Genomic DNA, 22,009 nt, shown 5'->3' on the forward strand with positions numbered 1-22,009 from the left:
CTGGTTTCAGATCATGCTTTATCCGCGGCTCTGCTCTGCAGACAAGGAGCACTGGTTTCAGATTATGCTTCATCCGCGGCTCTGCTCTCCAGACAAGGAGCACTAATTTCAGATCATGCTTTATCCACGGCTCTGCTCTCCAGCAGACGTCTTGTACCATCTTTGCACTTTTGTTTAAGCAGAGACACTTGTAGTGAACTCTAGCATTAACTGATCGTGTAGGACTCTTCTAGTCGACATGACTTTGTCTCTTTTCCTTAAGCCAACCGGACTCCACATAACAAAGATCATCTAAGTGAGATAACCTCAAGTGCACTGAGTGTCAGCAAGTGGCTGGGAAGTCCTGGTTTGAAGCCTAGTCCTGAGTTACCTGCTTGCTCTCAACCTGACCATACATATTCTCTTATGCATTCGGCAGCAGAGGTGTTTAGTGTTCAAAGTAAATTTATTTTACCACTTGTCTTAGTTTTGGTTATGCATAAAGTTTTATTTTAACACGTTTGCGGCTAAGCTGCTCTATATGGGGCAGCCCCTCCAGTGTCATGATCTGATCTGATAGGGGGAGAATGCGAGTGAAGGTTAAAGATAAGTGTGTGCTGAATCTGAATTTTGGACCCGGGTGAAATCTTGGGCAAGCTAAAGAATCATTCATGAAGATATCCAGGACAAGGCGGTGGTCTTTCGGGCACAGGGTATTCTGTCTGTAATGAAACACAAGGCAATAAGGTCATCACAATATGAGGTCACTGTTTGGAAAGGATTAACCTGCCACTTATCCTTGAGGACTTGGTCAAAGAGGTCCCAGCCCAGAGGTCTACATTTTCAAGGTCATTTAAGAGTAGTAAACACAAGGAGATAATGGACGGAGTGCGGAAACTTTTCAGACATGTTAAAAGCAAAACGACAATCGTGAACATTGCCTGCGCCATCTTGTCTGGTGGAAATTTCTATGTGCACATAAGCTACAGTCATTTTAATCTATCACAGCCATTTTGTACTCTGTTGGCCACCTTTGTTTCACCCTGCCCTTACTAGCATCCCTCTGACCCTCTGACCGACCTGGTATGTGTGCTGGGGGCTATAAACTCTATTGCCAACACAAACCACAGCGCCACTTGCTGCCACAAACTTGTTTTTCCTCTCATCTCTGTTTACAGGCAAACCTTTGGACGCTCTACCCCTCACTGCACCTACTTACACAAACAGGTTCCAAACACCAAAAAGACTCTGGCAACATGATTTATTGCACTGCAAACAGCAAGACTTGTTTTTACCAACAATGGGGCCTGTTTTTATCAACAGAAAGGACTCTTAGATCTGGCCGGTCTCACATGTTTTAAGACCCTGAAGCAAGGTCCAGCTGCAAGATAAGATTGTCTGTTTGACCTGGGTGGGAGGAGAATTACTGTTGGGCTTGTGTGACAACCTGCCCGGGGCGGGGACTCCAAGCTTGTGTAACCATGTTGATGAAACAAATGCATTGTGTCAAACCTGTATAAAAGGAAGAGCCAAATGAGTTATCAGCAGAACACCTCCCTCAGACATCCCGGTGTCTGCAGTTGACATGATCTCCTCATGAGAAATAAACCTTTTTCTTGTCTTCCAGTTTCCAGCGCTTGCCTCATTATTTTGATAGCGAACCCAAAGTGAATTAGAGGTGGAACCCTGCACCAGGCAGCATTGAGGGTCTTAGAAGACTCGCTGCCTTTCACAAATTGGCGCCCAAACGTGAGGGCCCATCAGCAACTTGTGGGTCCGGTAGAGAGGTCCTAACGACGGAGTGAACGACTAAACAATTGGGGTATACCTGCCTGAGAAGACCCTCGTCTGGCTGCCGATCGACTGAACTTCACCGGTTCCGAACGGACCTCTCTCGAGTGACCTGCAGTCCTGACTAGGACCTTAGAGGAACACCGCATTGATTGTTGGAGTGAGAGGACAACCAGGCGCTGGAAGGGGAAGACGAAGAACTGTCCATACGGTCCGGGTAAGGTCGTGAAAAAACGACTTAAATTGATTGATTGAATAGTGTGATTGAAATACTAGTATTCCTTTTTGATATTGAGTTATTTGAGACATTCCCTGCTTGCAAACAACGAAGAATAGGAATATTCTCTCTCTTTGCAGGCAGCGAAGGACAGGCAGTGCAGACTTTTTGTCTAAATTAATTGAGATATTCATTTTGACCGATAAATACGTCTTGCCTGTTTTCTCTAGATTGTTTGATTGTAATTGTTTTGGACCGGACCGTTTGTTAGAGGTCAGTCAGCCAGGACCGCCGGAAGGCACCCCTAACAAGGACATGTACGTAAAGTATGGATTAGCCACCGTAGCTTATAGCAAACTATGGCATAAATACACTAGGAAGGACAGGGTAAATCAGTGGCCACTGACGGGATCTTTTGATCCCGCTAAAATAGAAACGTTAGAATTAGCTCTCCACAAAAAGAAAACTAGACCAGCCATGTTTGACAGTTTTGGTTTATGGCGAAAAGAGGCAGCTCAAAGAAAGAAAAGAGACGAAGCTAGACAAGATAAAGAAACACGAAAATCGGCTTACCAAGCCTGTAAAAGGTTAGAAGAAAAACTAAAAGAAAAAGAAATCGATAAAAAGGAACAGGAATCAAAAATATCAGATCAGAAGGAGGAGCCAAGATGGCGACCGGAGCAGTCGCTTGAGCGCCCGGCTCCGTCGGCCCTTGGCCTCGGACTATCATCCTGATTCCTATCCTTGCCGATTTTCGAGGTGCAACGCGTGCGGCGACGCGCTGACTGCGCCGCCGCTTTCCCGAAGTCTTAGCCCGCCCGGATGCCGGAGTTTTTGGTGCCTTTGTTCCCCGCCCTGGACCCTTGCTCTACTGTGGCCTCGGCCGGCCCCCTGGAATCGTTGCAGTCACCGGACCCGCTGGTGCAAATCTGAGCCCGAGGTCCCGATCCCGCCTCACGCCACGCACGGTCGCCAGAAGAGCCGGGAGAGAGACGCCCGGACACCTCCTGTACCCTGCATCTGATGGGCTGGAGCCAGAGGGTAAGCCCCGGTGTGGCGGGTCTCCTACCCCGCTCTGTGGACCACGCTGTAGAAGGCTGCAGACCCCCTTCTTCTATGGTCTAGTCGGCTGCAAAGAGAGCCTGAGGGAGGAGAAGAGACTGCTGGCTTTCACCTGTTGCGGCGCAGACCTGTTGGGAATTGCCTCCTTGTCACGATCCCCCCCCTGGCCACGGTACCGTTCAACGGTAAAACATGGCGCTGATTGCCTGCTCGCTGCTGGGGGGTGATGCTCCGGTCTCGCCCGCTGCCCGCTTCGCCCTCCCTCTACCAGACTCCAGCTCCCCAGTGCCGCCCCGGATTGCTGCCGTTGGGGGGACGCAGCTTCCGCTGACATACGGCTCCGTTCTGGCTGCCCTGCGGGACTTTCGTCTGCAATTGTGTGTCGGCTTGCAAACGCTGAGTGAGCGGTTCGACTCTACACTGTCTGCTGCGGGCCGTGAGCGCCCCGTTTGTGATCAACAAGACGTGAGTCTGCCAGTGCTGTGGTCCTCCTGCGGGGAAGCAACGACTGGGTATAACGGTGCTACACTGGTGTCTGCATTTGGCTTTCCCGGCGCTCAGGATCAATCGCTCTCCTGCTCAATGGCAGATACTTTGTTTCCCCGGTCATTGCTGCCTGCTTTGTTGTTGCCTGCCTCACCGTGCCCGCAGGAGTTTCCAGCTGAACTACACCTGGCGACCTCGAGGAACTGTTCACGGTGGCCTACGACTCCTTTTATGTGGAACTCATGTACTTTACAAGCCAGGTCTGGATTTTATATGGTGTGCAAGGGGACCTCAATAGATGATCGGCGGCCATTTTGTGACTCTACTTCTCCATCTTCTCCCAAGTGGCCATATTGTCTTTGTCTGTTCGGGATGCGGGGCATTCACGAGGGGGCGGGTCTAATCGTACGCCCGCGATCGGGCCAGGGCTAGATTACTTTCTATCATCATGGCTTCACGGCCGGGCTGGACTGGGACTGGAATTGTCTACTTATGTTGTGCGCACTCGTCGCGATCTGTCTGCCTTCATTTCCGTGGTGTTGCATGCTATCTTCCCACGACCGCCTTTGGGTGTAGTGGGGTTTCAGTGTGTGGAGGCTTGGTTGGCCGGTGGTGTCGGGCGCTCCTGAGGATACGTGGGCTCCTCCCCGCCTCCTTTCTTCTTTCTTCTCTTAGTTTCTTTACTCTATTCCTACTTTCTCTCTCGTCTATATTTCGGGTTCATTGGGCGACAGGCACTATGCTGGGGGGGGGGGTAGGCCATAGCCTCCGCATTGGTGTAGGGTGGGGGGGTAATTTACTGTTTCTTTTTTAGTTCTATGGGCCTCTTTCTTTCATGTCTCTGCGCTATACTTGTTTCGATTCGGGGTCCGGGTGTGGGGTGGATTGAGTGGGGGCGGCTTTTAGGGGGTGCGTATTTACTACTGTGATGATCCTGTTATCTAATTGCATCGCCTTACTGTATGAGATTTTCTATGGCTGTTTTAATGATGCTGCTGCTCTCCAGTGTATGAAGCCGACTTGCGGACTCGAATCTCCTTGTTTCTATCCTTTACTGACTTTTTTCCCGAAAAAATTTTTTTTTTTGAAAACCTTAAAATTAACCTTCACTTCTCCTTCCCCCGGTGTCAAGGATCCCTCCAGTGTATGAATCCTGAATCGTTGCTAATCTTGACCTTGACGCACAGGGGATGTATTGTTTGTCTCTGTGCTCAACCGTATTGTGGCCGGCCTGATGGTTGTAGGCCCGTATTTGTTCTTTTACTATGCACAAATAAAGGTTTTTAAAAAAAAAAAAAAAAAAAAAAAAAAAAATATCAGATCAATGCCCTGTTAGACCGCCCTCGACTCTTTACCCCGAATTACCGGCAAAACAAAGGGTAGATGATGATTTATTGTTAGGTCCCCCATTCATATACATGCCACCCCTTTACGTCCCTACTCATCATGTAGTACAACGCCAGGACCCCCAAAGTATAGCCGGAGGTGGCACGGTCGCCTCAGTCTCCACCGCCTCTTCTCCCACCGAGTCACCCACACCAAATGCCTCATCAAAGGATACAGTAGTAGAGGTAGGATCAAAAGTAAAAGGAGCGCCCAGGGTCCAGTGATTAAGTACAAATGAGCGAGCAGGCATATATAAAATAGTTAAATCCCTCATGGATAGGAAGGAGAAAGAAGAGTATGTAACTAGCATATGCAACTCCTATGTTGAAAATCACAAACGATACTTTATTGTACGTCTGTTACCACACTCTTACTGCATATGAAGAGAAATACCAAGATGTAGGGCCCGAGCGACTAGTAGCTCTCTATAGGAAAGTAGACACCAGAGATGAAGGCGACAACGATGTTACAGAACTCTTTTCATCCACACTGGAAGTATTCTGTCACCTTGTGGAACAAGGACGGATAGATAAGGACAGGACATCTAAGATAGCAGGACTCCCGGTGGAAAAACCAGATAGCATGATGCCGATAAAAGAAGCTGCCCCTTATTGGGTACTTCCTAGAGGACAAGGGACTCATGCCGATTTGAACCATCAAGAGGCTAGAAGAAGGGTGGTCTACAATTGGGTGTATCAGCCATGGGACAGACAGGACATTTTGACGTTCCGTAAATCTTTACCAGATTTACGAAAGAACCCCACCGCCTTTTACACCGAGCTAGGTACCGCTCTTGGATCAACAATAATGACACTTGCCGACATAGACTTGTTCTTCAGGTTATGTTTGCCAGCAGATGTGTGGAGACAGATTAGGAAAATAAACCATACCGAACTGCTTGGTCATACCTGGGAACAACTCACACTAGATAAACAGCGGAACCCTGGTCAAAAACCGGTTAAAGCAATATTGGACCTCCCTGACAAAATAGTGCAGAAAGTGAAAACACTGATCCCAGAGAAAAAGATAGACTGGTCCATAGTAACCGCGTGCCGCCAGAAACCGCAAGAGGATGTCTCAGAGTATTTCTCAAGATTTGGAACGGTGTTCTCCGATTACAGTGGACAAGACATGTCCACCGCAACCGGACACCACTTATTTGTGCAGAACTAAGTTAAAGGATTACTGCCAGATGTATCCCAGAAATTACAAGCCAGCAAAAGCAGTTGGGCAGCATCTAAACCGGTGGCCATTCTCCAAATGGCCCAGTACTATGAGCATCAGAGAAACGAAAATGACAGGGCTACAGAAAGGAAAAAGAAGGACTTGAAGGAAAGGGCGATGATAGCACAACTCCAGGGGGCGAATACCGGAAGGGAGCAATATAGGGGAGGATACCAGCAGAATACCCCTAGAGTACAGCCACCTAGAAACAATTCATCAACTTCATATGTAGGACGCCAAGACCTAGGCCAGGATCAGTGTGCATTTTGCAAAGAATATGGACACTGGAAAACCCAATTAGGAGCTAGTAGGGGCAAGGGGGCGAGGGAAATAGCAAGTGGACAGAGAGGAAGAGGACGTGGGAGAGGGTACGCGAGTGAAGCAAACAAAGAAAGGCCAGGAAGAGTGAACGCATTTGACCATCCCAAACAGATTCAGAACCAACAGACGGATTATGACAATACGTACGATTTGCATAGGACAGCAAGAGGCAAGGGAGGGATCCAGTCAAGCTCTGTTGAACAGCAAGGCCCTTATGTTACCGCTAAGGTCCTGGGCACAAAATCGCCATTTTGGTAGACACGGGAGCAACACGTAGTGCACTATCCAAACGACTGATTCCAAGGGCACCCTTGTCAGGCTCACATGTAACCTCAATAGGATTCAACGGTACGCCCTCCACCAACCCTTTATCCCGACGATCCCTTTTAACCTGGACAACAATAGCGTTGAGACAACATTCCTCCTCTCTTCTAACTCCCCAGACGCCATTATGGGTCTCGACCTTTTGAAACACTTCCATGCGACTATCAGATGCTCACCAGTCGGAGTGGGTGTCATCCTGTATGACAACCCCCAGCGCCATAAAGAGAACCCTTCTCAGCACATGTTTCCCATCTCCAAGACTGACGCAGCCCTACTGGACACTTTGCCATCACACTTATGGGCTAGGGCTGATTCAGACATAGGACGAATGATGATTGACCCAGTACACGTAACAATACGACAGGACGCAACCCTACTGAAAGTACCACAGTACAAAATATCGCCAGAGGGTGAGAAAGCACTGACAGAAATCATACACTCTTTGGTAGAGGCATGGGTGGTAGAGGAAGTAGTGAGCAGCGTTTGTAACACTCCCATACTACTGATTGTAAAGAGACAGGGAGAGGGAGACGAAAAAGCCTGCTGCTTCATCATTGACCTGCGGGAGATAAACAAAATCGTAGTGCCACAATACCCAGTAGTTTCTGACATCACGACAATTTTGACTTTAATCCCCTCCGCTGCCACCACCTTCACTGTAATTGACCTAAAAAACGCATTCTTTTCCATACCTATACACGAGGACAGCCGCTATCTATTTGGATTCACCCTAAACTCCCGTTCGTACAGGTTTTGCAGAGCACCTCAGGGGTACACTGAGAACCCAAGCATCAAGCCAGGCGCTTAAGAGACAGTTGGACGCCATACAATTGCCAGATGGAGTGGCACTAATACAATATGTAGACAACATCCTTCTAGCAGCAGACACCATACCAATAGCCGTCACAGCCACCATCAAACTACTCCATTTTCTTGCTGAGAATGGTCACAAGGTCTCCCGAAAGAAATTGCAGTTCTGTAAATCACAAGTGACCTATTTCGGTCACCTTTTATCAAAAGAAGGGAGGAAACTCACGCCTGACTAGATCCAGACAATTCTAGACACCCCTGTCCCCAAAGATCAGAAGCAAGTCCGCTCTTTGATAGGTCTCACCTCATTTTGCCAACAGTGGTTACCGAACTTTAGCCTCATTGTCAAACCCCTTCTCTCCCTCCTAGCTAAAGACATCCCCTCGCCTCTCCCCTGGACCCCCGAATGCCAGTCAGCCTTTAAAGAACTATGCAATGCCCTTTGTTCAGCGCCTGTCCTAGGAACCCCAGATTACTCCAAACCATTCTTCCTCTACACGAACGAGAGGGAGGGATGTTCATTGTCTGTCCTAACACAATCAATTGGTCACAAACAACGCCCTTGTGCATATTTCTCTGCCACCCTCGATCCAGTAGCCAGAGCGCTGCCAGCGTGCCTGCGCGCTGTGGCAGCTGCAGCAGTATCTATACGTCAGAGCGAAGGAATAGTGCTCTCCAATCCAGTCAGTGTTTTAGTACCCCATGCAATCGACACACTACTAAACCAGACCAAAATCCAACACTTGACTAGCGCCCGACTGACAGGATATGAGTTGACCCTGCTAGCACCGCACATTACTCTAAAGCGATGCACCACCCTCAATCCAGCCACACTGTTACCCCTACCCGAAAATGATCCTAGCGTGACTCCACTGCACGACTGTGTGACACTAACCGATGAACAAACAAAGAGTAGAATAGATCTCAGAGACACCGCCTTTCTAGAACCAGATGGAGAACTATGGGTGGATGGTTCGTGCATCAAACTCCCCGACGGCACCACCTCAGCTGCATATGCTGTCACCACAGCCCGAACCGTTCTGGAAACAGCCCGTATTCCCCAACGATCAGCCCAGGCTGCAGAACTCATTGCCCTCACACAAGCATGTATCCTAGCGACTGACACGACAGTTAACATATACACCGACAGCCAATATGCCTTCGGAGTGGTTCACAATTTTGGGATCTTATGGAAAGAAAGAGGGTTCCTGACTTCACACGGTACACCCATCCTGCATGGAGATTTAGTCTCCGCCTTGACGCAAGCAGTCCTCCTCCCCAAGAAGTTAGCAGTGATAAAATGCCAAGCACATAGGAAAGTGACTGATCTCATTGGACAGAGAAATGCACTAGCAGACGTTACTGCCCGAGCCACGGCGGGAGACAAATCTATGACATGAATGTATGTGACCAGGTCACAAGCTGAACAATGGACTGACGCTAGGACCACTGTAAGGGACATACAGACTACAGGCACACAAGACGAATTGTCCGAGTGGGAAAAGGTGGAACTAAAAGACGAGGAAGATTGCTGGAGAACTAAAGACGGAAATAAATGGATGTTGCCCAATGCCTACCTCATCCCCATATTGACCATGGCACATTTACCAGCACACATAGGCTCCACCCCCATGATTGAACTAATCACCAGAGTATGGCATAATGTCAAGATAGCAGAATCTGCAAAACGCCTAGTACAACAATGTATAGTCTGCCTACAACACAACCCAGGGAAGGGGACAGTAGTACCACGGGGAGGGTTTGGAGTCCCTGACCACCCCTTTGAAATCCTTCAAATCGATTACATCCAACTAGAGAGATGCCGTGGTCTAAAATATGTCCTGGTGGTTGTGTGCGCTTTTAGCAAATGGGTGGAGGCATATCCCACCCGCGACAATACCGCCTTAGCCACTGCAAAAGTATTGCTGAAAGAATTCTTCCCCCGATACGGCCTTTGCAGAATTTTATGGAGCGACAACGGCCCCCACTTCGTAGCCGAGGTGATACAGAACATACTGAGAGGGTTGGGGGTAAAACAAAAGTTCCATGCCGTCTTCCACCCCCAATCAGCGGGCCTGGTAGAGAGACACAATGCAACATTGAAACTAAAACTAGCCAAAATAGTTGCCACGACAGGGTTGAAGTGGCCCGATGCCCTTCCATTGGCATTGCTTTCAATGCGCTCCACCCCAACCAAACACAGACTGACCCTGTATGAGGTGGTCTTCGGCAGGCCTAGGAGCATTTGGGTGGCACCAAGACCCACCTCCATTAACGATGTCCCAAACATATTAATGTCGGATTATTTGCATAAATTGACAAATGAGCTAACAATTATCCACCATCAGGTGCAGCAAGCCTTGCCTGACGTATCCCGGGACCCGGAACATGAAATAAAGCCAGGCGACCATGTAGTGATTCGCAACTTCCAAAGAACGAAGAATCTGGAGCCTAGGTGGAAGGCCCCTGGAAAGTCCTGATCACCATCCGAACTGCCCTCCGAGTGGAAGGAAAACGAAACTGGCTGCACGCTCATCATTGCAAGCGAGCCCCTCCAACCCTGGCAACCTGTGAAGGGGTGGAGGTGCAAGAGGAAGTACTCGCGAAGAACCAACCAGCTCTGAGTTGCTACCCACAAGAAGACATCCTTGAACTATCAGAATTTCCCGACCCCACAGTGCCATCCAAGAAAGGGTACAACCTAAGATCGACGAAAGGATGGAGCTCCAACGACCAGGCCACTAACTGAGTCAAGGTCTCAGATCGGTAGCACAGTCAAACAACGCTACCAGGAAAGCGCCAGACAAAAGTCTGTGGTCCTACCAGTTGTTGAGCTCCTCGAAGATGATGGAAGAAACTGAACACCTGCAAAGCCACCGCAAAGACACCAAAACTGCTAACCTGCACAGCACAAAGACAATTGCACTTGTAGCCGCATTTCTCACCTGTCTCCTGCTAATGGTCACACTCTGGATCATTGAAGAGAATGCAGCTGCATACAGAACATTGTCACCCACCATGCAACCAATCACCAAGAAAGAACACTACCTGGTATCACTACCGCCACATCTCCGAGAACGACGCAAAGAATTCTGGAATTATTCTTTCGTGCAGATGTTGCACCAGCACAATCTTGCCACCAATACTACCCACTGTTGTGTCTGTGGGCTGTTACCACATGCCACTGAACATTCCATCCCTTTCATCCCTTCGCCCTTTTCTGTTCACGGATCATGCCTTGCCTGGATGATACTCCTACAAGAAAGTTACAAAGACAATGCCACTTCCGAGTGAACAATCGCCCAGTTGTACAACGAGTTCTGGCAAAACCAAAGAGGAAGAACAGCCGCCCCCTTCTGCCCTCACACCTTCAATGCGACATTCCCGATGAATGTCCCCTCCAAAGAACGAGTGGAAATGCAAGTGTTCAATAGTCCTAACAGAGCCACATTTTCCTACCTGAAGAAAAGAACTGCTGCAACACTGACTGTGGCTCTATCTGTGGTGAACGTCTCTGGCCTTGTATGCATTGAAGGCCGTGGGACTAAGAATGTGGGTCACAGCACCTGTAGCATTGTAAGGACTTTGAATACTACCAAGCCTCCTGCGCTTGTCGCATCACCCAATATGTACTTTGTTTGTGGAACCAAAGCCTACACCTGGCTCCCAAGAAACTGGAAGGGCACGTGCTACATCGCCTTTGTTTTGCCACCAACCTACACAGCCCATGCAGAGCATCATTGAGAAAAACGATCTAAAGACACTGGTCAAGCAGACACTGCCTCATCACAGTTCCTCAACGCAGCAAAAGGGCTCATCCCGCTATGGGGTCCAATGGCAAACAGCCGAGCCATCAGACATCTATCCCAAGCGGTAGAGACCGCCCTGAACGTCACTGCTGGCATCCTCACCAACAACACTGCTGAGCTCCAAGCGGTCCGTCTGGTTACCCTGCAAAATCGCATGGTCCTGGACGTGGTACTAGCAGACCGTGGAGGAGCATGCCGCATCATCGGTGCCAGCTGCTGTATATACATTCCTGATAATTCACCTTCTGTCTATGAAGCAATCGAACATCTCCATAGACTGTCTTCAGAAATTCATCAGGGATCAGAAACTTGGACAATTGGAAGTTGGCTTTGGGGCATCTTGAAGGAGTGGGGTTGGAAAATATCAATGATTCTCTTGGTCCCAGTATTGACAATATGTGGTTGTTGTTTGGGTATACACTGTATACCACCTTTGTGTTCTCTTTGCATAACTACCTTGCACCCTAAGACTATGAACACTCAGCTAACAAAAATGAGAGTAATGTATGATCAAGAGATACAGGACGTTATGGAGATCAAAATAGACTGACAAGCTGGCTAGTTATGTTCAAAGGGGCCACTGTTAAAAGCAAAACGACAATCGTGAACATTGCCTGCGCCATCTTGTCTGGTGGAAATTTCTATGTGCACATAAGCTACAGTCATTTTAATCTATCACAGCCATTTTGTACTCTGTTAGCCACCTTTGTTTCACCCTGCCCTTACTAGCATCTCTCTGACCGACCTGGTATGTGTGCTGGGGGCTATAAACTCTATTGCCACAACAAACCTCAGCTCCACTTGCTGCCACAAACTTGTTTTTCCTCTCATCTCTGTTTACAGGCAAACCTTTGGACGCTCTACCCCTCACTGCACCTAGTTACACAAACAGATTCCAAACACCAAAAAGACTCTTGCAACATGATTTATTGCACTGCAAACAGCAAGACTTGTTTTTACCAACAATGGGGCCTGTTTTTATCAACAGAAAGGACTCTTAGATCTGGCCGGTCTCACATGTTTTAAGACCCTGAAGCAAGGTCCAGCTGCAAGATAAGATTGTCTGTTTGACCTGGGTGGGAGGAGAATTACTGTTGGGCTTGTGTGACAACCTGCCCGGGGCGGGGACTCCAAGCTTATGTAACCATGTTGATGAAACAAATGCATTGTGTCAAACCTGTATAAAAGGAAGAGCCAAATGAGTTATCAGCAGAACACCTCCCTCAGACATCCCGGTGTCTGCAGTTGACGTGATCTCCTCATGAGAAATAAACCTTTTTCTTGTCTTCCAGTTTCCAGCGCTTGCCTCATTATTTTGATAGCGAACCCAAAGTGAATTAGAGGTGGAACCCTGCACCAGGCAGCATTGAGGGTCTTAGAAGACTCGCTGCCTTTCACAGACACTTACCCCCAGTCACAGATCTGGGTTGAATCCATCATCATTCTTTATCTCACTTCGCCACCTCAGTTCAGACCCAGCTATATGCAAATCAGTCTTGACCCTGTGCCTCACGGGAACAGTCCAGTCCAAACTGCCAAGCCAGGTCTTCCCTGAACCGGAAACAAGCATCTTGGGACCGGTTTCTGGTAACATCCTTCATCAGCCAGGTTAGCCTGAATCCAGTGGCAAAGGGAGCAAGGTACCCATGTCTGGGCATACCCTGCCAACTTAGGGTAAACAAAGCAAACATAAGGAGATGATGGACGGAGCGCTGAAACTTTTCAGACACTCACCCCCAGTCACAGATCTGGGTTGAATCCATCATCATTCTTTAGCTCTCTTCTCCACCTCAGTTCAGATCCAGCTATATGCAAATCAGTCTTGACCCTGTGCCTCACGGGAACAGTCCAGTCCAAACTGCCAAGCCAGGTCTTCTCTGAACCGGAAACAAGCATCCTGGGACCGGTTTCTGGTAACATCCTTCAACAGCCAGGCTAGCTTGAATCCAGTGGCAAAGTGAGAAAGGAACCCACGTCTGGGCATACCCTGCCAACTTACGGCAAACAAAGCAAACACAAGGAGATGATGGACGGAGCGCTGCAACTTTTAAATGGGCATGTTTGGAAGGTAGATCTTTTTCGGTGGCTGCTGATGTCTTCTGGAACTCACTACCAGTTTCCATATGAAGTGAACAAATCCCGGAATTCAGAAAGCTAACACAAACATGGTTATTTCTATATGAACTTACATTTTCCTAGTCTGTATTTGTCAGTCAACTTCCAGAACGATGAAGCTCAAGAGCAATCTACTTGCATAAGAAAGTGTTTCTTCCCCCAGAAAAGAGCAGTAGGAGCTGACAGCATGACAAACAGAAGGAGAATGAAGGTGCTGCTGTTGTTAGACCAGAGAAATCTGCAACCTTGTGTTTTTAGATGTTCGAGAATCCCACAGCAAAAACATGGCTGAACTTAGGAGAGACTTGCACAATTACCAGAGCTATTGCATCCAGGAATGTCGGGGTCTGTGAACAATACTACATTTGGGATGAACAATCCCGCGTCAAACTGAAAGTGAGTGGGGAGCAGGTTAAACAGAAGAGAGTCTTGGTAAACAAGGGAGGAGCTACAACCCGTGGATCCAGGTCTGTCAATCAAGACCGGTCAGTGAAGGCAAGAGTGATGAATCAGATAGCTAGCTAGATTTAGGAAATACAAAGTGTATCCATCTTGTAGTCACTTGAGAGATCACAGACTTTCTGATGATGGAAAACCATTTGTTAACCTGCTAGGAACGGAATAAGGTGTCACAAGAGAGTAAAAGGAGCCCTATGTAAGCGTAAGGGGTAAGAACTTTGAGCTGTTCTGCTGGTGCCTGAATAGCCCACATCCTGCAAAGGTATTTTGTGAGGATCAAGGTTGATGGCGTAACGTCGTGGACATGCATTCACATCATATATGGGCTGCCCACTGCACCCTTTGTGAAACTTTAACACACATGGGCACACATGGGCATGTCGGTGGCCCAGTTGGTGGGCATATCCAAGAACAGATCCATGGCTCAACCTCTGATCCTTCCTTCTCTTCCACCTCTGTCACTGATCTCATCCCTGATTTCCGTTCTGCTCTCCACAACTTCGTCAGTTTTCTACTCTATCCTTGGTTGTCCCAACTCCCTACCCTGTTATTGCCCATCCCCTTCTGACCGCTGTCTGCCTGGTCCTGCCCTTTCCATGCTCTACACCACACACTGGAACTTGCTCACCACTCTGTCTCTTACTCGTTGCTCTGTCCCAGACCAACCCCCTGCTTCTTGTTCTGTCTCTGACCTATCACCTATTCGTTGCTCTGTCCCTGACATGTCTTCTACTCATGGCTATGTCCCAGCCTGTCTTCTACTCATGGCTCTGTCCCTGACCTGTCTCCTACTCATTGCTCTGTCTCTGATCTGTCTCCTACTCATTACTTTGTCCCTGACCTGTCTCCTACTCATGGCTCTGTCCCTGACCTGTCTCCTATTTATTTATTTATTTGAAGGTCTTATATAGCGCGAACAAGACCCTTGCGAGTATCAGAGCGCTTTACAAGTAACATGTAGAAAACAAGGAGTAACCATAGCAAACAAAGAAATAAGTGAGTTCAAATGTACAATACTCATAAAAGTAATAAAGCAGCTAATGATAGCAGAGAGAAGAGAGAATGGAGCATGAAAACGGAACTGGGAGAACAAAAATACAGTCATAAGTCAGTAAATTCATGTGAATTTCGCCATGAGGATCGCTCTCACTTCTTTTTTGAAGGATGCAGAGGAGGGGTTAATTCTTGTTTCAATGAGCAACACGTTCCAGATCCTAGGAGCCATACCAGAGAAGGATCGGTTGTAGGTTTTTTTCTTGGCAAATCGTTGTGGTTTCATAAGAAGAGTCTTGGCACTCCTCGAGGTTCTGAAGCCGACTGAGAGCACCAGTTTCTGAGCTAGGTAGTGCGGGGAGTTATGGTGAAGGGCCTTGTGTGTCATGCACGCGATTTTCAGATGAATTCTTGCTTCAAACGGTAGCCAGTTGAGGGCTCTCAGGACTGGGGAGATGTGAGAGGTTCTCTTAGAGCCCGTGATGAGTCTTGCAGCGGAGTTGATGGCGGCTCTTAGCGGGGCTGTCGACGACCTTGGGAGGCCGCATAAGGTTACCGCCCCATATTTCCCTCTAGGGATTACTAGGGCTTGAACTGCTTGTTTGAAATCGAAGGATGGCAGAAAGGGTTTCAGTTTTCGCAGTGTCTTCATGTGGAAGTTAGCTCCTTTTGTGGAAGCGCTGATATGCTTCTGCATTTTTAGGTTGCTGTCCAAAGTTACACCTAGCGATTCCGCTGAGTCAACAATGAGAGGTTGTCCTTTGAGAGCAGTTAAGTGCTTCAGCCAGTCCAGGATTGAGGGTGTTTTGTTAGGGGGAGCGATAAGGAGGAATTCCGTTTTGGGGGAGTTTAGTTTCAGGTGGTTTTTAGCCAGCCATGTTTGGTTTTTTTTAGAGTGGTGTTGAGCGATTTGATGTCTTCAAGTGAGTTGATCTTAATGTAGATTTGGGTGTCGTCTGCATACATATGGAAGTGAATCTTTGCGAGGCTGAGAAGTTCGGTGAGAGGTTCCATGAGCAGGTTGAAGAGGGTGGGTGAGAGGAAGGAGCCTTGTGGAACTCCTAGTGTGACTGGCATGAAGTTGGATAGGGATTGATTTATCTTGAATCTTTGGGATCTATTTTGGAGGAAAGAGGCGAACCAATTAAATACAGCTCCAGACAGTTCCATTCTGTGTTTCAGGAGTTCTAGCAAGTTGCCGTGTTTGACGGTGTCAAATGCTGAGGACAGGTCAAGTAGGATTAGTAAACATGCTTCGTTTTGATCCAGGAATTTTAGAGCGTCGTCAATTACATGTGTCATGGCAGATTTGGTACTGTGACCTGCTCGGAAGCCTGATTGAAATTGATTAAGCAGGTTGAATTGGTCAATGTGACTGTTCAGCTGCATGTTAACACATTTTTCCAGGAGTCTCCTGCTAATGGCTCTGTGCTTGACCTGTCTCCTGCTTCTTGCTCTGTCCCTGGCCTGTCTCCTACTCATGACTCTGTCCCTGGCCTGCCTCCTACTCATGGCTCTGTCCCTGATCTCTCTCCTGCTTCTTGCTCTTTCTGTGACAGTGCCAGACCGCACGTGGGCCCTTAACCTGACACCTCTCTTGCACAATGCCAAGGCTAGTTTACATGCGTGATGGGACTCCCAGTTAAGTCTCCTTGGCAGAGTCATATTAATAAAATGATGATACCGCCCCGTTTTCTCTATATAATGCAAAACGTCCCACTTCCTAACACTGGGTGGCATCGATACTTTGCGCCTTCCTCTGGCACGTTCGCCTTTCCCGTACAGCTCAAAACACACGCTGTTGCTCAGTCTATGAGGGAGGGATTTGGGCAGTGGATATTTGTTCATATTACTGGGCTTTCCACCATCTAGTTATAAATGATTGGTTGACGAGTTGCTGGGATGACCCAGCATACTGGCTGGAGCTGAGTGGCCTGGGTCTGAACGGTGTAATGCATTGCATGTATGGTTGCCCACTTCCCGTCTCTCTTCCGGAAGTCACCAGTGTGGTCTTCTTGATCTGGACGGGGGCCCTTCGCTTCCTGGTGTATAGGTGCCTGACAGGGCAGACCCCCCAGTAGCATGGTTGTTACCTGGCAGAGCTGACGCAGCTTAAGGGGTTCCACCGTTGGGATCTGTTTGGCATATCCACGCTGACTGACATTTGGAGCAGATCCACCATGTTGTGGAAATATGGATTTTTCTGGTCAGTTATGTCCCCTATCTTGGACCCCAACGGTTCTATGTGCATGTTACAAGTACATGTATGTTCCCTCCAGTTCCAGTTATGAAGACGCAAATACATGTGCGTCCACCGTCAACATGTCCTCTTTCAGATCCGCCATGAATGGGCTGGATATTCGATTCCTAAGTACGAAAGGCCACCGACTTTATATGGCTTAGTTATGCCATTTTACAGTTCAGGCGAGTAGGCCCTGATTCTGCCATCAAGCTTTCCCTGCCTTCTGCCTCTGAGAGCTCCAGTCTGAGCCTGCATCTGTGACCATGAACTTTGTCTCATTCCCTGCGCGGCTCACGGTGCCTGACATCAGCTTGCTGCCTGCCAAGAACTGTATTTCACCTTCGAAATTATCTGCTCCGCTCCCTGCCCAATGCATTCCTGTCTAGTAGTTTAAGTAAACATTCTTCCAGCTACCGAGCAAAGGCCCGGCTTCTCTGTCTTTATGCAAGTAATTCATAGCCCCGTTACCATGGAAGACTTCTGCCCTCGCATCTAGTGTAGACACTTAGACGCTTGTACACGCACTAACAGTCAGTATAGTCAGTATAGAATAAGATTCTACTCTAAGAGACCTCTCTTTTGGATAACATAGTTCTTTAAACATAGGATGTTAGATATGATTTGGGATTAGGTTGACTTGACCCTCCAGACATCTGTCGCCACATGTAGAGTTAAATGTCAAATCCCCTTCACCCCCTAGTCGCACGTCAATCATACGTCATGCTGCTGCGCGCGCATCTCTGCCAAGTATTTCTGCTGACATTGCGAAATTATTTCATAGGTCCACCCATATGTGACATCACAACCAATGACGTTTCCTTGTTACTCCCAATTACGCCTCCTTCAGCTACGCATGTGAAATGTTATCTTTGTTATCAATTGTTACGCCTCTTACATTGGTTTCATTGTAATGTCTGTTCTATAAAAATGATTACTTATCAATAAAGTATTGTACTTCACTTCCTGAACCTCCGCGGTGATGGAACTTGGAGGCCACGATTCGAATCGTCCATTGGAATAAAGCCCATTCTGAAACCTCTTATACCACGGATTCTGCCTCTTATTTTACTGAGCTATTTTACTAAGATTCCGTATCAAATTCAGTCCCGGTAATTGAATTATTTACCACATGAATGGCGCCCGAACAGGGACACTTTCTCATCTCACGCGCCGGCGGTGCGTTGCAGGCCCGGTCTCCTGCCACAGCTGGACGGACAACAACGCGTACCAGCAGGATTTCCTGTATCTCCCTCCGGTCAAGCGGGGGCGACTGAGGCTGCGATCAACACCCAGACGAGGCGGTGAGAAGTGCGAAGTATCCCGACCAGAGCCTAGCTGAGAGAGCAAGATCCGAGGTATACAGAGGCCCACCAGGTTTCCGATGTCCAGAAGTGTCCGAAGTTTTCGAGTCCAGTCCGGTCCAGTCCAGTTCAGTTCCGTTCCGAGGCCTTCCGTTCCGAGCTACCCGGTGAGTACCATTACTGGGGAGGCGTTCTGGCGTGCACATAAGTTGTGCCGGTCCAGACGGGTTTGGGTACACAAATCCGGTCTGCACTGTTTTAGCAGTGTATCTGTACTGTTTAGCAGTATATCTAGTATATCAAGTATATAAATTCAGAATAATTCAGTTAAAATGCCGAGGATTATGTCTTGTGATAACGTTTTCTTAGATCGTCATCATCATTGTTGCTCATTTAAACGTTAAATGTTAAATGTGTTAATACGTCCTGCATATTGTGGTATGAATGACTGTTCATTATTGTGCTTTTGTATTAAGTGTGTTTAAGGATAAGTATCAGATCAGTTGTCAGTATGCCGCTCTTTTCGAAATTAAGACAGATCACAACTAGAAAAGGGGTACTCGAAGAAGCTGTTCCTATTCCTCCTAGGGACACTCCAGGGCACTTTATGTATCACAAACATGGCTTAGACGCCATATTATTTCTTGATTTATGGGTGGACTACACCAAGGAACTACCAGAAAGTCACAGGTGGCCCGCAGCTGGGACCTGGGATGCAGATTGCATCGTGAAAGTAGAGGAAGAATTATGGAAAAGGAAAGCCAGACAGTCACAGAAAGACGCCATTGAATTATGGCGTAAAGAATCGTATAGACGTACAGAAAAAGCACGTAGACAGGAAGAGAAGAGTAAGGAAAATTCAAATAAAGTCCGAGAGAATCTATTAATTCAAGAAGGTACACGAGTGAAATCAGAACAAGTAGACAGACAAAGAAATGCCCTTATGAAGGGTATGTATCCCCTTCTGGCCGAGGGATTACCTAAGGCTACTCCGGGGATACCAAAAGACTTGCCACCCCCATTGTTCCCAATAAAAATGCATCCTAAGGGGCATCCTAGAACAGCAGAAGATGTTTTTCTTTCCTCATATTTAGATGAGGCAGCTCCCGAGTATGCTAACCCCGCCCCACATAGACCGTCTGCCGGGGAGGTACAACGCCAAGACCCTGTATCTGTATCCTTACAGCATCAAATCCTGACACAAGTTCCGGCAAGCACATCTGTTTCCACGTCTGTTCCTACAGCTGCTTCTACAGCTGTGCCCACACCTATAGTTGCTGTATCGCGTTCAACGAATCCTTTCACGCCCGATACCCCAGATGGGGCTACCGGAGGTGCTACCAACATTTTTTCTACGCCACCCAGAATAAATAAACTTACTTTTCAAGAAACAGCACATCCACGTACCCCCAAACTCATAAATGCCCGCACGCTTAAGGAACTTCTAGTAGATTGTAGATATGACCCTGTGCCCGGCAAAGAGGACGAAATGATCATGGCATCATTACGTATCAGACGAGCCGCGGTGTATTTGGGGAAGTTACCAGGAATGACTGTGCATCTAGATAATATATATCATTTTGTCCAAACAGGGCGATATTCTGAATGTATTAACAGACCTATGGAATACCAGAAAGTGGAGATACAGGGGCAAGTCGAACAACTATAAAACGTAGTGAAGTTCCAGGGGCACCCCTCTCAGGCTCACAGAATATTTCCCTTGGTTTTTCCGGAAAACCTATTGTTAATGAAGTATCACAGCCTCTTCCACTTACGATAGGACCTTTGACCCGAACTACAGATTTATTGCTTACTAAATCATGTCCAGAAAACTTGTTAGGTATAAAAACTTTGAAAGCTCTAGGAGCTATAATATGTTGTTCTCCGGAAGGAGTAAGATTGTTTTTACGAGATTTCAAAGGGCACTATGTGTCCCGAGACATGGATTCCCGACTGCAGACTTTACCCACACATTTATGGGCACAAGGCCCTACAGATGTTGGTTGCATGAACATTACACCCTATCGAGTCACACTAAAGGCAGGAGTGGTACTACCACGAATGCGACAATACAAGTTACCCCCAGATGCTGTAATGGCTTTACTGCAAATCATTGACGAGCTTATTGGCCAAGGAGTGGTTGTGGAGACCGACTCCAATGTATGTAATTCACCGATAATTCCGATTCTTAAACGAACTGATCCAAAGGCTCCACCAGTATATCGATTGGTTATTGATCTGCGCGAATTAAATACATGTATTGTACCACAATACCCCGTAGTTCCAGACATCTCTTCATTACTGACAGCTATTGATTCCGAAGCAACATTCTTTACTGTAATTGACCTCAAGAATGCCTTTTTCAGCGTCCCAATAGATCCAGAAAGTCAATACTTGTTCGGATTTAGTTTAAATGGACGAAGCTTTAAATTCACACGCGCACCCCAAGGATTTACAGAAAGCCCCAGCATCTATAGCCAAGCACTGAAACGAGAACTTGACAGTATACACATGCCAGTCAACACTGCCCTGCTTCAATATGTCGATGATCTGCTGATCACTGCCCGAAGCGAACCTGAATGTGAAAAAGCATCACTGACGGTTTTACAATTTCTAGCCGAAAAGGGGCACAAGGTGTCCCCTTCTAAGCTGCAATTCTGTGTCCAGCGAGTTGTTTACCTTGGTCACTCGCTGTCCAAGGAGGGAAGGCAGCTTACACCAGATCGCATCCAGCTAATTGCAAATATGCCAATACCCAAGACACAAAAGGAGGTGCGGGCTTTTATAGGCCTCACTTCATATTGTAGGCAGTGGATCCCTCAGTATGCATTTTTAGCAAAACCACTCATTCAATTGACAACACAGGAGGTAGCCACATCGACTGTTCTCCCTTGGACTCAGGAACATACACACGCTTTTGAAAGTTTAAAGAAAGCTTTATGTCAAGCACCTGTCCTAGCAACACCATGTTACAGCAAACATTTTACACTCTTTGTTACAGAACGCGAAGGTACTGCCTTGTCAGTACTCACACAGGAACAAGCAGGATCACACAAACCGTGTGCTTATTTTTCTAGTACATTAGATCCCGTAGCTCAGGCTCTGCCTGCGTGCCTAAAATCAGTGGCAGCGACAGCTTTAGCAATCAGACAAAGCGATGCCATAGTGTTAGGACATCCATTGACAGTACAAGTACCACATGCAGTAGAGGTTCTCTTGAACCGCACACAAACACAACACTTGACCATAGCAAGACTTACAGGGTACGAACTAACACTGTTTCAGCCACACATAGAAATCAGACGCTGTAATACATTAAATCCTGCTACACTTTTACCAGTAATGGGAACAGACCCACTAGCTCATGATTGTATTGAAGTTATTACAATAACGACGAAACCCAGACAAGATTTGACAGATGTTCCATTGTTAGATCCAGACCTGACGTTGTATGTAGATGGTTCATGTATGAGAACAAGTACAGGAGATT

This window comes from Triturus cristatus, chromosome 4_2 (assembly GCF_964204655.1).
Source record: "Triturus cristatus chromosome 4_2, aTriCri1.1, whole genome shotgun sequence".
Lineage (NCBI taxonomy): Eukaryota > Metazoa > Chordata > Amphibia > Caudata > Salamandridae > Triturus > Triturus cristatus.